The 20,493-nt window shown below is 44.0% G+C and overlaps 11 non-coding genes across 11 annotated transcripts; all 11 read right to left on the bottom strand.

The window, feature by feature from the left end:
• Window positions 1-1,541: 1,541 nt before the first annotated feature.
• LOC141192916 (U2 spliceosomal RNA) lies at window positions 1,542-1,732 on the bottom strand. The gene has a single exon (XR_012266220.1). It is a non-coding gene; the product is annotated as a U2 spliceosomal RNA (small nuclear RNA).
• A 1,115-nt stretch (window positions 1,733-2,847) lies between these two features.
• On the bottom strand, window positions 2,848-3,038 carry LOC141192917 (U2 spliceosomal RNA). The gene has a single exon (XR_012266221.1). It is a non-coding gene; the product is annotated as a U2 spliceosomal RNA (small nuclear RNA).
• Window positions 3,039-4,153: 1,115 nt separating this feature from the next.
• Window positions 4,154-4,344, bottom strand: LOC141192918 (U2 spliceosomal RNA). Its single transcript, XR_012266222.1, has one exon. It is a non-coding gene; the product is annotated as a U2 spliceosomal RNA (small nuclear RNA).
• Window positions 4,345-5,459: 1,115 nt separating this feature from the next.
• On the bottom strand, window positions 5,460-5,650 carry LOC141192920 (U2 spliceosomal RNA). Its single transcript, XR_012266224.1, has one exon. It is a non-coding gene; the product is annotated as a U2 spliceosomal RNA (small nuclear RNA).
• A 1,115-nt stretch (window positions 5,651-6,765) lies between these two features.
• Window positions 6,766-6,956, bottom strand: LOC141192921 (U2 spliceosomal RNA). The gene has a single exon (XR_012266225.1). It is a non-coding gene; the product is annotated as a U2 spliceosomal RNA (small nuclear RNA).
• A 1,115-nt stretch (window positions 6,957-8,071) lies between these two features.
• LOC141192922 (U2 spliceosomal RNA) lies at window positions 8,072-8,262 on the bottom strand. Its single transcript, XR_012266226.1, has one exon. It is a non-coding gene; the product is annotated as a U2 spliceosomal RNA (small nuclear RNA).
• A 1,115-nt stretch (window positions 8,263-9,377) lies between these two features.
• On the bottom strand, window positions 9,378-9,568 carry LOC141192924 (U2 spliceosomal RNA). The gene has a single exon (XR_012266227.1). It is a non-coding gene; the product is annotated as a U2 spliceosomal RNA (small nuclear RNA).
• Window positions 9,569-10,683: 1,115 nt separating this feature from the next.
• LOC141192925 (U2 spliceosomal RNA) lies at window positions 10,684-10,874 on the bottom strand. The gene has a single exon (XR_012266228.1). It is a non-coding gene; the product is annotated as a U2 spliceosomal RNA (small nuclear RNA).
• A 1,115-nt stretch (window positions 10,875-11,989) lies between these two features.
• Window positions 11,990-12,180, bottom strand: LOC141192926 (U2 spliceosomal RNA). The gene has a single exon (XR_012266229.1). It is a non-coding gene; the product is annotated as a U2 spliceosomal RNA (small nuclear RNA).
• Window positions 12,181-13,295: 1,115 nt separating this feature from the next.
• LOC141192546 (U2 spliceosomal RNA) lies at window positions 13,296-13,477 on the bottom strand. Its single transcript, XR_012265919.1, has one exon. It is a non-coding gene; the product is annotated as a U2 spliceosomal RNA (small nuclear RNA).
• A 5,990-nt stretch (window positions 13,478-19,467) lies between these two features.
• On the bottom strand, window positions 19,468-19,658 carry LOC141192927 (U2 spliceosomal RNA). The gene has a single exon (XR_012266230.1). It is a non-coding gene; the product is annotated as a U2 spliceosomal RNA (small nuclear RNA).
• Between the last annotated feature and the right edge of the window lie 835 nt (window positions 19,659-20,493).

A 20,493-nucleotide genomic window follows, 5' to 3' on the forward strand; every position in this document is an offset into this window, starting at 1 on the left:
CTGGAACAGAGGTTCCAGTGCAATAAACTCTAGGCATTTCAATTCCTTTTCTTCCTTCATTCGTACCAACTCCATGTAGACTCTCTGGCAAATACTCAAAGAAACAAAAGTGATATCATAAATTCCTTGTTTCTGAAAATCCTGCAGTGCCAATACATCCGTTACCTTCAAGCCATTAATGTTCTTCAAGACATCAACGCAAACTTGGTCCAAACCGATTTCTCCTTCATGACCTGCAGCCACCTTCAGACGGACCGAGTCCTCTAATCCACGTGTTTTCTCCACCATTTTTACAGCAGATAAACACAATCGCCGCTCAATCGCACACTAGGGCCCCACAAGGGGGAACCCCAGTCACAACTGCCCTCCAAACAACACCAGCAGCAGAAAACCACCACTGATCTTGCCAAAAGGCCGAGAAGCGATAACCAGAATTGGTTTCAAACTACGGAGCCACCCAAGGATCCTGAAAAGTCCATTTGTGGAGATGAGCTCCTGGACTCCCGTTAAGAAGACATGTTGTCAACCTCTAGATCCCTTACATGCCTGCACTTTTCGGCTTGCTGCTGCTGCAATCCACGCGTTTTAGATCTGCATAACTCCACCTCTTTAAACACAGCACCTTCACCCCCTGCTGTTCCCACCCGCCTCAACACCGTTGGAAGGGAGGAGAACCAATTAAGGCGGGGGGTGGGGTGGAACGAGCAGCTGTCTACCCTTAGCAGGAGGGCTGCTGATTACATACCTCTCCTGCTGCTGCTGCTGCTGGCTGTCCAGCAGCAGACTGAAGGTGGCTGCTGCTGTGCACAGGTATATAAAGGCTCAGAGCCTATTATGACACGCGCAGCCAGCGTTCCATTGCCACATTCCATCTACTGCAGGCAGGATACCTGGCTGGCTGAATGTCGCTGAGAAGCTCACAGAGACCGCCATAAGCAACAGTTTAACAGAATGCCACAGACTAATCAACCAAACTTTTTGGGTTGGGTTCTCTTTTATAGTCTGCAGGCATTAAATGAAAGAAGTCAGTGTTCCAGCAGAAGGAGACAACGTTTCAGAAAAGGCATTGTAGCAAACCAAAAAAGAAATTTTAAGCGCAGCAGAGTAACCAGCGCACATACCTGTTAGCTCAGGTGAGTTTAAAAGGCTGCTGTTGATAACAAGGGCATTTGCTAAATAGATGGTGTGTGTGCAACAATATACTGAAAGGTCAATTATATTGTGCAGCTTATCTCACCACCTGTAGTTATTTAGGTGAAAGCTCCAAAATGCTTGCCTAATATGTCTGTTTATCCAAAAGGAAGTAAAAAGGGAGAGCTAGAAAGATAGCATTGCATCACATTACATGGCAATGCAATGCACAGTTGCTGAAGTTGAACCAAAATGAGCTTGTAATCTGGCTTCTGCAACTTTGAACATGAAAAATCCAATGAGGAGAAGAAAAGCAAAGCCAAAGAGTCCATCCCCAAATCCGACAAACAAGCAAAATGAACAAAAAACATTGAATTCAATTCTTTCTGATTTTAGAAACTGCATTAAAGAAGGGGTGCACCGGTCCTGGAGATACTGCAATACCAGGTCAATGCGTGGAGTGGACAGAGCAAGCTCTTTTTCCATCTCCCTGTTCTAAAAATCCATTTAATATATGGTCCCCAGATAGGGGACGTATCAGATATTAAACTGATAAGAACAGATACTACACTTGATCTTAGCCAAAAGGCCGAGAAGCGATAACCAGAATTAGTTTCAAACTACGGAGCCACCCAAGGATCCTGAAAAGTCCATTTGTGGAGATGAGCTCCTGGACTCCCGTTAAGAAGACATGTTGTCAACCTCTAGATCCCTTACATGCCTGCACTTTTCGGCTTGCTGCTGCTGCAATCCACGCGTTTTAGATCTGCATAACTCCACCTCTTTAAACACAGCACCTTCACCCCCTGCTGTTCCCACCCGCCTCAACACCGTTGGAAGGGAGGAGAACCAATTAAGGCGGGGGGTGGGGTGGAACGAGCAGCTGTCTACCCTTAGCAGGAGGGCTCCTGATTACATACCTCTCCTGCTGCTGCTGCTGCTGGCTGTCCAGCAGCAGACTGAAGGTGGCTGCTGCTGTGCACAGGTATATAAAGGCTCAGAGCCTATTATGACACGCGCAGCCAGCGTTCCATTGCCACATTCCATCTACTGCAGGCAGGATACCTGGCTGGCTGAATGTCGCTGAGAAGCTCACAGAGACCGCCATAAGCAACAGTTTAACAGAATGCCACAGACTAATCAACCAAACTTTTTGGGTTGGGTTCTCTTTTATAGTCTGCAGGCATTAAATGAAAGAAGTCAGTGTTCCAGCAGAAGGAGACAACGTTTCAGAAAAGGCATTGTAGCAAACCAAAAAAGAAATTTTAAGCGCAGCAGAGTAACCAGCGCACATACCTGTTAGCTCAGGTGAGTTTAAAAGGCTGCTGTTGATAACAAGGGCATTTGCTAAATAGATGGTGTGTGTGCAACAATATACTGAAAGGTCAATTATATTGTGCAGCTTATCTCACCACCTGTAGTTATTTAGGTGAAAGCTCCAAAATGCTTGCCTAATATGTCTGTTTATCCAAAAGGAAGTAAAAAGGGAGAGCTAGAAAGATAGCATTGCATCACATTACATGGCAATGCAATGCACAGTTGCTGAAGTTGAACCAAAATGAGCTTGCAATCTGGCTTCTGCAACTTTGAACATGAAAAATCCAATGAGGAGAAGAAAAGCAAAGCCAAAGAGTCCATCCCCAAATCCGACAAACAAGCAAAATGAACAAAAAACATTGAATTCAATTCTTTCTGATTTTTGAAACTGCATTAAAGAAGGGGTGCACCGGTCCTGGAGATACTGCAATACCAGGTCAATGCGTGGAGTGGACAGAGCAAGCTCTTTTTCCATCTCCCTGTTCTAAAAATCCATTTAATATATGGTCCCCAGATAGGGGACGTATCAGATATTAAACTGATAAGAACAGATACTACACTTGATCTTAGCCAAAAGGCCGAGAAGCGATAACCAGAATTGGTTTCAAACTACGGAGCCACCCAAGGATCCTGAAAAGTCCATTTGTGGAGATGAGCTCCTGGACTCCCGTTAAGAAGACATGTTGTCAACCTCTAGATCCCTTACATGCCTGCACTTTTCGGCTTGCTGCTGCTGCAATCCACGCGTTTTAGATCTGCATAACTCCACCTCTTTAAACACAGCACCTTCACCCCCTGCTGTTCCCACCCGCCTCAACACCGTTGGAAGGGAGGAGAACCAATTAAGGCAGGGGGTGGGGTGGAACGAGCAGCTGTCTACCCTTAGCAGGAGGGCTCCTGATTACATACCTCTCCTGCTGCTGCTGCTGCTGGCTGTCCAGCAGCAGACTGAAGGTGGCTGCTGCTGTGCACAGGTATATAAAGGCTCAGAGCCTATTATGACACGCGCAGCCAGCGTTCCATTGCCACATTCCATCTACTGCAGGCAGGATACCTGGCTGGCTGAATGTCGCTGAGAAGCTCACAGAGACCGCCATAAGCAACAGTTTAACAGAATGCCACAGACTAATCAACCAAACTTTTTGGGTTGGGTTCTCTTTTATAGTCTGCAGGCATTAAATGAAAGAAGTCAGTGTTCCAGCAGAAGGAGACAACGTTTCAGAAAAGGCATTGTAGCAAACCAAAAAAGAAATTTTAAGCGCAGCAGAGTAACCAGCGCACATACCTGTTAGCTCAGGTGAGTTTAAAAGGCTGCTGTTGATAACAAGGGCATTTGCTAAATAGATGGTGTGTGTGCAACAATATACTGAAAGGTCAATTATATTGTGCAGCTTATCTCACCACCTGTAGTTATTTAGGTGAAAGCTCCAAAATGCTTGCCTAATATGTCTGTTTATCCAAAAGGAAGTAAAAAGGGAGAGCTAGAAAGATAGCATTGCATCACATTACATGGCAATGCTATGCACAGTTGCTGAAGTTGAACCAAAATGAGCTTGTAATCTGGCTTCTGCAACTTTGAACATGAAAAATCCAATGAGGAGAAGAAAAGCAAAGCCAAAGAGTCCATCCCCAAATCCGACAAACAAGCAAAATGAACAAAAAACATTGAATTCAATTCTTTCTGATTTTAGAAACTGCATTAAAGAAGGGGTGCACCGGTCCTGGAGATACTGCAATACCAGGTCAATGCGTGGAGTGGACAGAGCAAGCTCTTTTTCCATCTCCCTGTTCTAAAAATCCATTTAATATATGGTCCCCAGATAGGGGACGTATCAGATATTAAACTGATAAGAACAGATACTACACTTGATCTTAGCCAAAAGGCCGAGAAGCGATAACCAGAATTGGTTTCAAACTACGGAGCCACCCAAGGATCCTGAAAAGTCCATTTGTGGAGATGAGCTCCTGGACTCCCGTTAAGAAGACATGTTGTCAACCTCTAGATCCCTTACATGCCTGCACTTTTCGGCTTGCTGCTGCTGCAATCCACGCGTTTTAGATCTGCATAACTCCACCTCTTTAAACACAGCACCTTCACCCCCTGCTGTTCCCACCCGCCTCAACACCGTTGGAAGGGAGGAGAACCAATTAAGGCGGGGGGTGGGGTGGAACGAGCAGCTGTCTACCCTTAGCAGGAGGGCTCCTGATTACATACCTCTCCTGCTGCTGCTGCTGCTGGCTGTCCAGCAGCAGACTGAAGGTGGCTGCTGCTGTGCACAGGTATATAAAGGCTCAGAGCCTATTATGACACGCGCAGCCAGCGTTCCATTGCCACATTCCATCTACTGCAGGCAGGATACCTGGCTGGCTGAATGTCGCTGAGAAGCTCACAGAGACCGCCATAAGCAACAGTTTAACAGAATGCCACAGACTAATCAACCAAACTTTTTGGGTTGGGTTCTCTTTTATAGTCTGCAGGCATTAAATGAAAGAAGTCAGTGTTCCAGCAGAAGGAGACAACGTTTCAGAAAAGGCATTGTAGCAAACCAAAAAAGAAATTTTAAGCGCAGCAGAGTAACCAGCGCACATACCTGTTAGCTCAGGTGAGTTTAAAAGGCTGCTGTTGATAACAAGGGCATTTGCTAAATAGATGGTGTGTGTGCAACAATATACTGAAAGGTCAATTATATTGTGCAGCTTATCTCACCACCTGTAGTTATTTAGGTGAAAGCTCCAAAATGCTTGCCTAATATGTCTGTTTATCCAAAAGGAAGTAAAAAGGGAGAGCTAGAAAGATAGCATTGCATCACATTACATGGCAATGCAATGCACAGTTGCTGAAGTTGAACCAAAATGAGCTTGTAATCTGGCTTCTGCAACTTTGAACATGAAAAATCCAATGAGGAGAAGAAAAGCAAAGCCAAAGAGTCCATCCCCAAATCCGACAAACAAGCAAAATGAACAAAAAACATTGAATTCAATTCTTTCTGATTTTAGAAACTGCATTAAAGAAGGGGTGCACCGGTCCTGGAGATACTGCAATACCAGGTCAATGCGTGGAGTGGACAGAGCAAGCTCTTTTTCCATCTCCCTGTTCTAAAAATCCATTTAATATATGGTCCCCAGATAGGGGACGTATCAGATATTAAACTGATAAGAACAGATACTACACTTGATCTTAGCCAAAAGGCCGAGAAGCGATAACCAGAATTGGTTTCAAACTACGGAGCCACCCAAGGATCCTGAAAAGTCCATTTGTGGAGATGAGCTCCTGGACTCCCGTTAAGAAGACATGTTGTCAACCTCTAGATCCCTTACATGCCTGCACTTTTCGGCTTGCTGCTGCTGCAATCCACGCGTTTTAGATCTGCATAACTCCACCTCTTTAAACACAGCACCTTCACCCCCTGCTGTTCCCACCCGCCTCAACACCGTTGGAAGGGAGGAGAACCAATTAAGGCGGGGGGTGGGGTGGAACGAGCAGCTGTCTACCCTTAGCAGGAGGGCTCCTGATTACATACCTCTCCTGCTGCTGCTGCTGCTGGCTGTCCAGCAGCAGACTGAAGGTGGCTGCTGCTGTGCACAGGTATATAAAGGCTCAGAGCCTATTATGACACGCGCAGCCAGCGTTCCATTGCCACATTCCATCTACTGCAGGCAGGATACCTGGCTGGCTGAATGTCGCTGAGAAGCTCACAGAGACCGCCATAAGCAACAGTTTAACAGAATGCCACAGACTAATCAACCAAACTTTTTGGGTTGGGTTCTCTTTTATAGTCTGCAGGCATTAAATGAAAGAAGTCAGTGTTCCAGCAGAAGGAGACAACGTTTCAGAAAAGGCATTGTAGCAAACCAAAAAAGAAATTTTAAGCGCAGCAGAGTAACCAGCGCACATACCTGTTAGCTCAGGTGAGTTTAAAAGGCTGCTGTTGATAACAAGGGCATTTGCTAAATAGATGGTGTGTGTGCAACAATATACTGAAAGGTCAATTATATTGTGCAGCTTATCTCACCACCTGTAGTTATTTAGGTGAAAGCTCCAAAATGCTTGAATAATATGTCTGTTTATCCAAAAGGAAGTAAAAAGGGAGAGCTAGAAAGATAGCATTGCATCACATTACATGGCAATGCAATGCACAGTTGCTGAAGTTGAACCAAAATGAGCTTGTAATCTGCCTTCTGCAACTTTGAACATGAAAAATCCAATGAGGAGAAGAAAAGCAAAGCCAAAGAGTCCATCCCCAAATCCGACAAACAAGCAAAATGAACAAAAAACATTGAATTCAATTCTTTCTGATTTTAGAAACTGCATTAAAGAAGGGGTGCACCGGTCCTGGAGATACTGCAATACCAGGTCAATGCGTGGAGTGGACAGAGCAAGCTCTTTTTCCATCTCCCTGTTCTAAAAATCCATTTAATATATGGTCCCCAGATAGGGGACGTATCAGATATTAAACTGATAAGAACAGATACTACACTTGATCTTAGCCAAAAGGCCGAGAAGCGATAACCAGAATTGGTTTCAAACTACGGAGCCACCCAAGGATCCTGAAAAGTCCATTTGTGGAGATGAGCTCCTGGACTCCCGTTAAGAAGACATGTTGTCAACCTCTAGATCCCTTACATGCCTGCACTTTTCGGCTTGCTGCTGCTGCAATCCACGCGTTTTAGATCTGCATAACTCCACCTCTTTAAACACAGCACCTTCACCCCCTGCTGTTCCCACCCGCCTCAACACCGTTGGAAGGGAGGAGAACCAATTAAGGCGGGGGGTGGGGTGGAACGAGCAGCTGTCTACCCTTAGCAGGAGGGCTCCTGATTACATACCTCTCCTGCTGCTGCTGCTGCTGGCTGTCCAGCAGCAGACTGAAGGTGGCTGCTGCTGTGCACAGGTATATAAAGGCTCAGAGCCTATTATGACACGCGCAGCCAGCGTTCCATTGCCACATTCCATCTACTGCAGGCAGGATACCTGGCTGGCTGAATGTCGCTGAGAAGCTCACAGAGACCGCCATAAGCAACAGTTTAACAGAATGCCACAGACTAATCAACCAAACTTTTTGGGTTGGGTTCTCTTTTATAGTCTGCAGGCATTAAATGAAAGAAGTCAGTGTTCCAGCAGAAGGAGACAACGTTTCAGAAAAGGCATTGTAGCAAACCAAAAAAGAAATTTTAAGCGCAGCAGAGTAACCAGCGCACATACCTGTTAGCTCAGGTGAGTTTAAAAGGCTGCTGTTGATAACAAGGGCATTTGCTAAATAGATGGTGTGTGTGCAACAATATACTGAAAGGTCAATTATATTGTGCAGCTTATCTCACCACCTGTAGTTATTTAGGTGAAAGCTCCAAAATGCTTGCCTAATATGTCTGTTTATCCAAAAGGAAGTAAAAAGGGAGAGCTAGAAAGATAGCATTGCATCACATTACATGGCAATGCAATGCACAGTTGCTGAAGTTGAACCAAAATGAGCTTGTAATCTGGCTTCTGCAACTTTGAACATGAAAAATCCGATGAGGAGAAGAAAAGCAAAGCCAAAGAGTCCATCCCCAAATCCGACAAACAAGCAAAATGAACAAAAAACATTGAATTCAATTCTTTCTGATTTTAGAAACTGCATTAAAGAAGGGGTGCACCGGTCCTGGAGATACTGCAATACCAGGTCAATGCGTGGAGTGGACAGAGCAAGCTCTTTTTCCATCTCCCTGTTCTAAAAATCCATTTAATATATGGTCCCCAGATAGGGGACGTATCAGATATTAAACTGATAAGAACAGATACTACACTTGATCTTAGCCAAAAGGCCGAGAAGCGATAACCAGAATTGGTTTCAAACTACGGAGCCACCCAAGGATCCTGAAAAGTCCATTTGTGGAGATGAGCTCCTGGACTCCCGTTAAGAAGACATGTTGTCAACCTCTAGATCCCTTACATGCCTGCACTTTTCGGCTTGCTGCTGCTGCAATCCACGCGTTTTAGATCTGCATAACTCCACCTCTTTAAACACAGCACCTTCACCCCCTGCTGTTCCCACCCGCCTCAACACCGTTGGAAGGGAGGAGAACCAATTAAGGCGGGGGGTGGGGTGGAACGAGCAGCTGTCTACCCTTAGCAGGAGGGCTCCTGATTACATACCTCTCCTGCTGCTGCTGCTGCTGGCTGTCCAGCAGCAGACTGAAGGTGGCTGCTGCTGTGCACAGGTATATAAAGGCTCAGAGCCTATTATGACACGCGCAGCCAGCGTTCCATTGCCACATTCCATCTACTGCAGGCAGGATACCTGGCTGGCTGAATGTCGCTGAGAAGCTCACAGAGACCGCCATAAGCAACAGTTTAACAGAATGCCACAGACTAATCAACCAAACTTTTTGGGTTGGGTTCTCTTTTATAGTCTGCAGGCATTAAATGAAAGAAGTCAGTGTTCCAGCAGAAGGAGACGACGTTTCAGAAAAGGCATTGTAGCAAACCAAAAAAGAAATTTTAAGCGCAGCAGAGTAACCAGCGCACATACCTGTTAGCTCAGGTGAGTTTAAAAGGCTGCTGTTGATAACAAGGGCATTTGCTAAATAGATGGTGTGTGTGCAACAATATACTGAAAGGTCAATTATATTGTGCAGCTTATCTCACCACCTGTAGTTATTTAGGTGAAAGCTCCAAAATGCTTGCCTAATATGTCTGTTTATCCAAAAGGAAGTAAAAAGGGAGAGCTAGAAAGATAGCATTGCATCACATTACATGGCAATGCAATGCACAGTTGCTGAAGTTGAACCAAAATGAGCTTGTAATCTGGCTTCTGCAACTTTGAACATGAAAAATCCAATGAGGAGAAGAAAAGCAAAGCCAAAGAGTCCATCCCCAAATCCGACAAACAAGCAAAATGAACAAAAAACATTGAATTCAATTCTTTCTGATTTTAGAAACTGCATTAAAGAAGGGGTGCACCGGTCCTGGAGATACTGCAATACCAGGTCAATGCGTGGAGTGGACAGAGCAAGCTCTTTTTCCATCTCCCTGTTCTAAAAATCCATTTAATATATGGTCCCCAGATAGGGGACGTATCAGATATTAAACTGATAAGAACAGATACTACACTTGATCTTAGCCAAAAGGCCGAGAAGCGATAACCAGAATTGGTTTCAAACTACGGAGCCACCCAAGGATCCTGAAAAGTCCATTTGTGGAGATGAGCTCCTGGACTCCCGTTAAGAAGACATGTTGTCAACCTCTAGATCCCTTACATGCCTGCACTTTTCGGCTTGCTGCTGCTGCAATCCACGCGTTTTAGATCTGCATAACTCCACCTCTTTAAACACAGCACCTTCACCCCCTGCTGTTCCCACCCGCCTCAACACCGTTGGAAGGGAGGAGAACCAATTAAGGCGGGGGGTGGGGTGGAACGAGCAGCTGTCTACCCTTAGCAGGAGGGCTCCTGATTACATACCTCTCCTGCTGCTGCTGCTGCTGGCTGTCCAGCAGCAGACTGAAGGTGGCTGCTGCTGTGCACAGGTATATAAAGGCTCAGAGCCTATTATGACACGCGCAGCCAGCGTTCCATTGCCACATTCCATCTACTGCAGGCAGGATACCTGGCTGGCTGAATGTCGCTGAGAAGCTCACAGAGACCGCCATAAGCAACAGTTTAACAGAATGCCACAGACTAATCAACCAAACTTTTTGGGTTGGGTTCTCTTTTATAGTCTGCAGGCATTAAATGAAAGAAGTCAGTGTTCCAGCAGAAGGAGACAACGTTTCAGAAAAGGCATTGTAGCAAACCAAAAAAGAAATTTTAAGCGCAGCAGAGTAACCAGCGCACATACCTGTTAGCTCAGGTGAGTTTAAAAGGCTGCTGTTGATAACAAGGGCATTTGCTAAATAGATGGTGTGTGTGCAACAATATACTGAAAGGTCAATTATATTGTGCAGCTTATCTCACCACCTGTAGTTATTTAGGTGAAAGCTCCAAAATGCTTGCCTAATATGTCTGTTTATCCAAAAGGAAGTAAAAAGGGAGAGCTAGAAAGATAGCATTGCATCACATTACATGGCAATGCAATGCACAGTTGCTGAAGTTGAACCAAAATGAGCTTGTAATCTGGCTTCTGCAACTTTGAACATGAAAAATCCAATGAGGAGAAGAAAAGCAAAGCCAAAGAGTCCATCCCCAAATCCGACAAACAAGCAAAATGAACAAAAAACATTGAATTCAATTCTTTCTGATTTTAGAAACTGCATTAAAGAAGGGGTGCACCGGTCCTGGAGATACTGCAATACCAGGTCAATGCGTGGAGTGGACAGAGCAAGCTCTTTTTCCATCTCCCTGTTCTAAAAATCCATTTAATATATGGTCCCCAGATAGGGGACGTATCAGATATTAAACTGATAAGAACAGATACTACACTTGATCTTAGCCAAAAGGCCGAGAAGCGATAACCAGAATTGGTTTCAAACTACGGAGCCACCCAAGGATCCTGAAAAGTCCATTTGTGGAGATGAGCTCCTGGACTCCCGTTAAGAAGACATGTTGTCAACCTCTAGATCCCTTACATGCCTGCACTTTTCGGCTTGCTGCTGCTGCAATCCACGCGTTTTAGATCTGCATAACTCCACCTCTTTAAACACAGCACCTTCACCCCCTGCTGTTCCCACCCGCCTCAACACCGTTGGAAGGGAGGAGAACCAATTAAGGCGGGGGGTGGGGTGGAACGAGCAGCTGTCTACCCTTAGCAGGAGGGCTCCTGATTACATACCTCTCCTGCTGCTGCTGCTGCTGGCTGTCCAGCAGCAGACTGAAGGTGGCTGCTGCTGTGCACAGGTATATAAAGGCTCAGAGCCTATTATGACACGCGCAGCCAGCGTTCCATTGCCACATTCCATCTACTGCAGGCAGGATACCTGGCTGGCTGAATGTCGCTGAGAAGCTCACAGAGACCGCCATAAGCAACAGTTTAACAGAATGCCACAGACTAATCAACCAAACTTTTTGGGTTGGGTTCTCTTTTATAGTCTGCAGGCATTAAATGAAAGAAGTCAGTGTTCCAGCAGAAGGAGACAACGTTTCAGAAAAGGCATTGTAGCAAACCAAAAAAGAAATTTTAAGCGCAGCAGAGTAACCAGCGCACATACCTGTTAGCTCAGGTGAGTTTAAAAGGCTGCTGTTGATAACAAGGGCATTTGCTAAATAGATGGTGTGTGTGCAACAATATACTGAAAGGTCAATTATATTGTGCAGCTTATCTCACCACCTGTAGTTATTTAGGTGAAAGCTCCAAAATGCTTGCCTAATATGTCTGTTTATCCAAAAGGAAGTAAAAAGGGAGAGCTAGAAAGATAGCATTGCATCACATTACATGGCAATGCAATGCACAGTTGCTGAAGTTGAACCAAAATGAGCTTGTAATCTGGCTTCTGCAACTTTGAACATGAAAAATCCAATGAGGAGAAGAAAAGCAAAGCCAAAGAGTCCATCCCCAAATCCGACAAACAAGCAAAATGAACAAAAAACATTGAATTCAATTCTTTCTGATTTTAGAAACTGCATTAAAGAAGGGGTGCACCGGTCCTGGAGATACTGCAATACCAGGTCAATGCGTGGAGTGGACAGAGCAAGCTCTTTTTCCATCTCCCTGTTCTAAAAATCCATTTAATATATGGTCCCCAGATAGGGGACGTATCAGATATTAAACTGATAAGAACAGATACTACACTTGATCTTAGCCAAAAGGCCGAGAAGCGATAACCAGAATTGGTTTCAAACTACGGAGCCACCCAAGGATCCTGAAAAGTCCATTTGTGGAGATGAGCTCCTGGACTCCCGTTAAGAAGACATGTTGTCAACCTCTAGATCCCTTACATGCCTGCACTTTTCGGCTTGCTGCTGCTGCAATCCACGCGTTTTAGATCTGCATAACTCCACCTCTTTAAACACAGCACCTTCACCCCCTGCTGTTCCCACCCGCCTCAACACCGTTGGAAGGGAGGAGAACCAATTAAGGCGGGGGGTGGGGTGGAACGAGCAGCTGTCTACCCTTAGCAGGAGGGCTCCTGATTACATACCTCTCCTGCTGCTGCTGCTGCTGGCTGTCCAGCAGCAAACTGAAGGTGGCTGCTGCTGTGCACAGGTATATAAAGGCTCAGAGCCTATTATGACACGCGCAGCCAGCGTTCCATTGCCACATTCCATCTACTGCAGGCAGGATACCTGGCTGGCTGAATGTCGCTGAGAAGCTCACAGAGACCGCCATAAGCAACAGTTTAACAGAATGCCACAGACTAATCAACCAAACTTTTTGGGTTGGGTTCTCTTTTATAGTCTGCAGGCATTAAATGAAAGAAGTCAGTGTTCCAGCAGAAGGAGACAACGTTTCAGAAAAGGCATTGTAGCAAACCAAAAAAGAAATTTTAAGCGCAGCAGAGTAACCAGCGCACATACCTGTTAGCTCAGGTGAGTTTAAAAGGCTGCTGTTGATAACAAGGGCATTTGCTAAATAGATGGTGTGTGTGCAACAATATACTGAAAGGTCAATTATATTGTGCAGCTTATCTCACCACCTGTAGTTATTTAGGTGAAAGCTCCAAAATGCTTGCCTAATATGTCTGTTTATCCAAAAGGAAGTAAAAAGGGAGAGCTAGAAAGATAGCATTGCATCACATTACATGGCAATGCAATGCACAGTTGCTGAAGTTGAACCAAAATGAGCTTGTAATCTGGCTTCTGCAACTTTGAACATGAAAAATCCAATGAGGAGAAGAAAAGCAAAGCCAAAGAGTCCATCCCCAAATCCGACAAACAAGCAAAATGAACAAAAAACATTGAATTCAATTCTTTCTGATTTTAGAAACTACATTAAAGAAGGGGTGCACCGGTCCTGGAGATACTGCAATACCAGGTCAATGCGTGGAGTGGACAGAGCAAGCTCTTTTTCCATCTCCCTGTTCTAAAAATCCATTTAATATATGGTCCCCAGATAGGGGACGTATCAGATATTAAACTGATAAGAACAGATTTTTTTCTTTTTCATTTTGTTCTTATATTTCAGTTGTTATTTCTCTTCTAATATTTCTCTTGCCTTATAATCTGTTCATGCTACAAGGTTCCACAGATGAAAGTTCCATAGACTCTTGGCTCTTTTTTTCCCAATTCTCTTCAGATCTAACAGGTAATAAATATATATTTCACTTAGTGCTAATTTTATGCATTCACTTTCACTTATAAAATCTCTTTTAAAAAGCAATATGTTTCGGACTTTCCATAGCGCATTCTTTATTCCATTTATCATTATCCAAATGACTCTTTCTTTTTCTTTTGATTGACATGTAAAATTTCCATATAAAACTTCTTCGTGATTTAAAAACTTAAGACCAGTAACAAACTTTAAGAGACTTCCAACTTCTTTCCAGACATTTTGGGCATAAAAACAGTTCCAAAAGGTGTGTAAAACTGTTTCCTCTCTAACACAGCCTGTTCTAGGGCATCTTGCAGTATTGCACAATCCCCTTCTGTGTTGAAAAAATCTAACAGGAACACATTCTTGCACTATTGCCCATGCCAAGTCTTTATATTCATTTGTTAGATAAGGTGCATAAGTCATTCTCCAAATTCTTCCACTTTTAGTGTATGTAAAGTTTGCCACTGCTGTCATCGTTTCTTTTCTCTTTGTCTCTAGAGCCAGTCTTCTTGAATTTGACAGCATCTCCACATCTACTTCAGGTAAGTTATAAAGTCTAATTGTTTTTTCTAGTAAGACATATTGTTTTGGCGGTGTAATTAGGACAGGAGAATTTGGGGGCAATGTTATCCACTTTCTTTTCCTAAAGATATCTCCAGCTGCATATCTTAAGTAGAAAGACCAATGAGTTCTTAGATTGGTCATTTTGAAGCAAAAACTAAAGAACTTTAGGTACAAAATTTTTTTGATATTTGGGATATTCTTTCCACCATATTTATGCTGCTTGTACATTGTCTCTCTTCGAACCTTCTCCATTTTTGATCCCCACAGAAAAAGAAAAATTTGTCTCTGGAGAAACTTTACTGTGTTCTCATTCGGGGGGTACACCATACTTAAAAACAACATTATCGGCAACAACAAAGACTTAATGATCAAGTTTTTACCTTCCATTGATAATTTTCTGAGTTTCCATAAACTTATCTTCTTTTGCATTTTCTCCTTCACCAACTGCCAACTTTCTTCTCCATCATTCTTTTTTGTAAACACAACACCTAAAATTTTGATCTTATCACTTCTTATTTTAAGTTGAGGAATCTGCGCATCTGACCAATCACCGAATCCAAGACATTCGCTCTTCTCCAAGTTCAGTTTGAAGGCAGATGCTAAACAGAAAAAATCAGTAGTTCTTACTGCTCTTCTCAGCGATTGTTCTGAGTCGCACAGGATCGTGATGTCATCCATGTACCCCAGTGACTTAGTACTTAGTCCATTTCCACCTGGTATGGGTACACCTTTCACCATCTTATCTTTCCTCAACATTGCCAGTAGAGGCTCGATTGCGCAGATAAAGAGCAGAGGCGAAAGTGGGCATCCTTGTTTGACGCCCGACTTTAGAACAACTTCTGAAGATAAAAAACCATTAATTAAAATCCTGCTAAAACTTCCATCATATAAAAGTGCAATGTGCTTAATAAAAACATCCGGGAATTTCATTTTCTTTAACACAGAATACAGGTACTTATGAGAGACTCTGTCGTACGCTTTCTGGAAATCAAGGGACAGAAGAGCTAGCTTTTGCTTCCTCTCTTGCTGATACCAAATTGCGTCCCGTATAATATTCAAGTTTTCTGCAATTGTACGACCAGGCACACCACATACCTGATCAGGATGCACGACCTTCTCTATCACCTTCTTCATTCTGTTCACCATGATTTTTGCCATAATTTTATAATCTACGTTGAGTAACGTGATTGGTCTCCAGTTCTCTAGATTAGTCTTATCTCCTTTTTTAAAAAGCAGGGTGACCACACCACTTCTCCAAGATTCAGGCAATTTGTCACATAAAAAGACAGCTTTAAAAATCTCAAACAGGTCGTCTTTTAAAATCTCCCAAAAAGTAAGATAAAATTCAATTTGTAGTCCGTCAGTACCCGGTGTTTTTCCTCTAGAAAAGCTTTTGATTGCACTTAGCAGTTCTTCTTCACAGATATCTTCAATCAACAACTCTTGATCTTGCTTTTCAAGGTGATTCTGCAATGAATTAAGAGCATCAGGTAAAAAATCAGCGTCAATTTTCTTTTCGCTAAAAAGATTTTGATAAAAAGTTTGCGCTTTGTCCAACAGTCCATCTTTAGTTGTTTCACCATCAAGTTCTTTAATTAATTCTTTGGGTTCTAAAGATTTTTTGAAAAAGAACCTGGAACATGTTTCATTTTTTTCCATATGTTCTACCTTGGCGTTGAAAATTATTTCTTTGCCTTTCTGTTCAATTGCTTTTTTAATGTCTTCTTTGACTTGTAAAATAACATCCTCCATATCTATCCCTGCATTTCTGAGTTTGTAACCTGTTTGCAGTTTTGTATTCAGGTCTTTAAACCATTTCTGATTCTGTCTGGCCTTCCTTTTGCCAGCTAAGAGAAAAAAATGTCTAATTTGAGACTTCACATACTCCCACCATTCTAGAATTCTTTTGTAATAATGTTTTTTCCCCTGTAGTTTTTTATAAAATTTCAAAAATTTCTCTTTTATACTTTCATCTTCCAGCAGCAGAGTGTTCAACTTCCAGACACCTCGCCCTTTCTCTAGACTGGGCAATTCCAAGTGAGTAATTAACGTTTTGTGGTCAGAAAAGATGTTACCTGTTAGATCCACTTTATTCACTTTAAAACTCTGTGATGTCAGAACAAAGTCAATTCTTGATTTTAGAAGATTGTTCTCCCAAGTGTATCCTGGTTCAGAGGTATTCTTTACTCTCCAGACATCATTCAGGCAAGTATCGTCGATTAGATTTTTTAACTGCATCTCAGTTTTGTCTTTCCTTCTAGTACCTGATGTCCTATTTTCATCAGACCGGATACAATTGAAGTCACCGCCAACCACAGTTGGTGTAGGACCAGGTATAAAGAGTTTGATGATATCTAATAAACTGGATCTTTCCTCTTTAATCGGAGATGCATAAACATTAATCAGCTTGAACTCGGATCCACAGTAACTCACATTAACAACTAGTGCACGTCCAGGTTCAACTTCAGTGAACGAGGTAACCTTAAAGTCTTTGTTTTTAAACAGGACGCCAACACCAGTAGCACGCGATCCATTTTCACCGGACCAGATGGAAGGTCCGTTCGCCCAATCTTCCCTTAGTTTGTTATAGTTAGGGTCATGGTCAATGCCGCATTCTTGAAGTAAAAAAATATCAGCATCTAAAGTCATCAGGTAAGAAAATAAAGCAGCTCTCTTGACAGAGCCCTTTAAACTCCTCACATTTAGTGAGGTAATTTTGAGTGTAGCCATAAATCATTTAAACAGAGCTTGAGTCCGTATCTGACATGAATCCGACCGGGGTAGAGGGACCCGCAGAAACGTCCGTGTCTGAGAATTCCTCGATGTTCACCGGATCAGATGGGTTTACAGGTTTAGGAACTGAGATGATCGGTTTAGGTGAGTAATTAGGGAGGACTATTTTCAAACGCCCAGCAGGTCTTTTGCTGGCGCTCTCTCCCTTAAACAAACTCGACTTCTCCTTTTTCCTTTTCCTCAAAACCTCCACGTCAATGTTAATCTCCTCCTCCTCCTCACCACCAGCCTCCTTAGAAGACTCCTCTCCCATCTCCACTTCAGACTCAGCTGGATTCTCCTCCACCACATGACCATCTGGACTCTCCGACCAATCCTTGAGAACAATGCTATCCCCAGGCGGGTCCCCAGCAGTGTCCTTGGGCGGATCCCCAGAAGGGTTCCCGGGAGGGTCCTTGGATTTGTCTGTTTGTTCTTCAGGACTGGACCGCTTCGGAGGGGCTCCCCCCCGAGCTGCATCTGCATAGCTGAAGGTCTTTTTTCTCAACGGACAATCCCGAAAAGAGTGCCCAGGGATACGGCAGATATTACAGATCATCTGATTTGGGCAGTTCAGAGTGACATGTCCTTTTTGATAGCACTTCTTGCAAAGAGCGTTCTCCTCCTTGCAGCTCTCAAAGGAATGCCCAAAGTCCATACATTTTCTGCAGAAGATAGGCATCCCTGGATAGAAGAGTCTTCCTCTCTCTCTGCCAATCAGGAAGCTCTGAGGCGGATGAATGAGTCCACCAATTCCCAAACCTTCTCTCAGCTTCACGATGAACTTGTATTTTCCGGTCCACAACCTCTCAGAGTTCATGATTTTGTGAGAAAAGTGGACCTCAGAGCAATAGTTATGCAGAAACGCAGCCACATCCTTTTCAGAGACATGCGGATTGCTCATATGAACCCCCACAGACTTCTCTTCTGCCAGGCAGAGGGTCACAAAACACAGTCCTTTAAGATCTTCCTCCTGAAGTCTCAGCTTGATCTGATGGTAAAAATTCTGAGATGCCACTTCAGAGGTCAGGGTAAGCACAAAGCGTCCAGGAGCATCTTGAAGTGCCAGAATGTTCTCCCTTTTCACCTGCAGGATCTCAAGCAGGACCTTCCTCACGAAGAAAGACAGGGAGAACTTGTCACGGGCTCGCTCTTCAACTTCAATCTTGAAAGAGTTCTTGATCTTCAAGTCGCCAGCTCCAGCAGAACGGAGAGTAGCCGATGTCGCCATCGCCATATTCAGATAAGTCGATCGCCTTCTTGGTTCTCTTCAGCACGCACACCCCCTATAGCAGCAGGAGGCTTAAGACAGTAGAACTGCCGATGCCTCAAGGCCGAGGATGCGATAGGCTTTGGAGTCTTCCAGCAACAACACTTGGTCGTAGCCAAAAGGCCGAGAAGCGATAACCAGAATTGGTTTCAAACTACGGAGCCACCCAAGGATCCTAAAAAGTCCATTTGTGGAGATGAGCTCCTGGACTCCCGTTAAGAAGACATGTTGTCAACCTCTAGATCCCTTACATGCCTGCACTTTTCGGCTTGCTGCTGCTGCAATCCACGCGTTTTAGATCTGCATAACTCCACCTCTTTAAACACAGCACCTTCACCCCCTGCTGCTCCCACCCGCCTCAACACCGTTGGAAGGGAGGAGAACCAATTAAGGCGGGGGGTGGGGTGGAACGAGCAGCTGTCTACCCTTAGCAGGAGGGCTCCTGATTACATACCTCTCCTGCTGCTGCTGCTGCTGGCTGTCCAGCAGCAGACTGAAGGTGGCTGCTGCTGTGCACAGGTATATAAAGGCTCAGAGCCTATTATGACACGCGCAGCCAGCGTTCCATTGCCACATTCCATCTACTGCAGGCAGGATACCTGGCTGGCTGAATGTCGCTGAGAAGCTCACAGAGACCGCCATAAGCAACAGTTTAACAGAATGCCACAGACTAATCAACCAAACTTTTTGGGTTGGGTTCTCTTTTATAGTCTGCAGGCATTAAATGAAAGAAGTCAGTGTTCCAGCAGAAGGAGACAACGTTTCAGAAAAGGCATTGTAGCAAACCAAAAAAGAAATTTTAAGCGCAGCAGAGTAACCAGCGCACATACCTGTTAGCTCAGGTGAGTTTAAAAGGCTGCTGTTGATAACAAGGGCATTTGCTAAATAGATGGTGTGTGTGCAACAATATACTGAAAGGTCAATTATATTGTGCAGCTTATCTCACCACCTGTAGTTATTTAGGTGAAAGCTCCAAAATGCTTGCCTAATATGTCTGTTTATCCAAAAGGAAGTAAAAAGGGAGAGCTAGAAAGATAGCATTGCATCACATTACATGGCAATGCAATGCACAGTTGCTGAAGTTGAACCAAAATGAGCTTGTAATCTGGCTTCTGCAACTTTGAACATGAAAAATCCAATGAGGAGAAGAAAAGCAAAGCCAAAGAGTCCATCCCCAAATCCGACAAACAAGCAAAATGAACAAAAAACATTGAATTCAATTCTTTCTGATTTTAGAAACTGCATTAAAGAAGGGGTGCACCGGTCCTGGAGATACTGCAATACCAGGTCAATGCGTGGAGTGGACAGAGCAAGCTCTTTTTCCATCTCCCTGTTCTAAAAATCCATTTAATATATGGTCCCCAGATAGGGGACGTATCAGATATTAAACTGATAAGAACAGATACTACACTTGATCTTAGCCAAAAGGCCGAGAAGCGATAACCAGAATTGGTTTCAAACTACGGAGCCACCCAAGGATCCTGAAAAGTCCATTTGTGGATATGAGCTCCTGGACTCCCGTTAAGAAGACATGTTGTCAACCTCTAGATCCCTTACATGCCTGCACTTTTCGGCTTGCTGCTGCTGCAATCCACGCGTTTTAGATCTGCATAACTCCACCTCTTTAAACACAGCACCTTCACCCCCTGCTGTTCCCACCCGCCTCAACACCGTTGGAAGGGAGGAGAACCAATTAAGGCGGGGGGTGGGGTGGAACGAGCAGCTGTCTACCCTTAGCAGGAGGGCTCCTGATTACATACCTCTCCTGCTGCTGCTGCTGCTGGCTGTCCAGCAGCAGACTGAAGGTGGCTGCTGCTGTGCACAGGTATATAAAGGCTCAGAGCCTATTATGACACGCGCAGCCAGCGTTCCATTGCCACATTCCATCTACTGCAGGCAGGATACCTGGCTGGCTGAATGTCGCTGAGAAGCTCACAGAGACCGCCATAAGCAACAGTTTAACAGAATGCCACAGACTAATCAACCAAACTTTTTGGGTTGGGTTCTCTTTTATAGTCTGCAGGCATTAAATGAAAGAAGTCAGTGTTCCAGCAGAAGGAGACAACGTTTCAGAAAAGGCATTGTAGCAAACCAAAAAAGAAATTTTAAGCGCAGCAGAGTAACCAGCGCACATACCTGTTAGCTCAGGTGAGTTTAAAAGGCTGCTGTTGATAACAAGGGCATTTGCTAAATAGATGGTGTGTGTGCAACAATATACTGAAAGGTCAATTATATTGTGCAGCTTATCTCACCACCTGTAGTTATTTAGGTGAAAG

This window comes from Phyllobates terribilis, unplaced genomic scaffold (assembly GCF_046119375.1).
Source record: "Phyllobates terribilis strain yellow unplaced genomic scaffold, ASM4611937v1 Scaffold_63__1_contigs__length_7903474, whole genome shotgun sequence".
Classification (NCBI taxonomy): domain Eukaryota; kingdom Metazoa; phylum Chordata; class Amphibia; order Anura; family Dendrobatidae; genus Phyllobates; species Phyllobates terribilis.